At 48.6% G+C, this 568-nt stretch overlaps 1 non-coding gene across 1 annotated transcript; it reads left to right on the forward strand.

The window, feature by feature from the left end:
• The first annotated feature begins 247 nt into the window (after window positions 1–247).
• Trnak-uuu (transfer RNA lysine (anticodon UUU)) lies at window positions 248–319 on the forward strand. Its single transcript has one exon. It is a non-coding gene; the product is annotated as a tRNA-Lys (tRNA).
• Window positions 320–568: the final 249 nt, after the last annotated feature.

The following is a 568-nucleotide window of genomic DNA, read 5'->3' on the forward strand; positions in this document are numbered from 1 at the left end:
CTATATTATTCTGCGAAAGCCTAGCGAGGGTCTCGGTTCTGGCAGCCTTTATGGCTAGGTAGCATAAGAGGGCTTCCCGCCAGTTACCCGCTCATTACAGGCTGTAGACGTTGTAGTCACGCCCCGGGGGTTGAAATGAAGGGCCCCTTCTCCCCGTGTAGTCAGAGTGGCGATGGCTACCTTCCTCAAGTGTCAGATACACTTCTAGTAAATATAAATAGCCCAGAAAGCGACGGAGAACACAGTCGCCTAGATAGCCGAATTGGTAAAGCATTCGACATTTAATCGAAAGGCGTGGGTTCGGTCCCCACTCTGGGCGCGTGTTTTTCTTTCTTTCTTCTGTATATCAAAAAAATGTTTAGTTCAGTAACCGTAATAAAAAAGAAAGGAGCCTAACCACACCCCTATACCTGCTTTGGCGTTGTACACTGCTGACCTATCTTTGTGCATTTCCTCAACGAGCCCCTCATTTCCTTACTATATTATTCTGCGAAAGCCTAGCGAGGGTTTCGGTTCTGGCAGCCTTGATACCTAGGTAGCATAAGAGGGCTTCCCGCCAGTTACCCGC

Source organism: Haemaphysalis longicornis, unplaced genomic scaffold, assembly GCF_048455015.1.
Source record: "Haemaphysalis longicornis isolate Haplotype H1 unplaced genomic scaffold, Haemaphysalis longicornis Haplotype H1 scaffold_6, whole genome shotgun sequence".
Lineage (NCBI taxonomy): Eukaryota > Metazoa > Arthropoda > Arachnida > Ixodida > Ixodidae > Haemaphysalis > Haemaphysalis longicornis.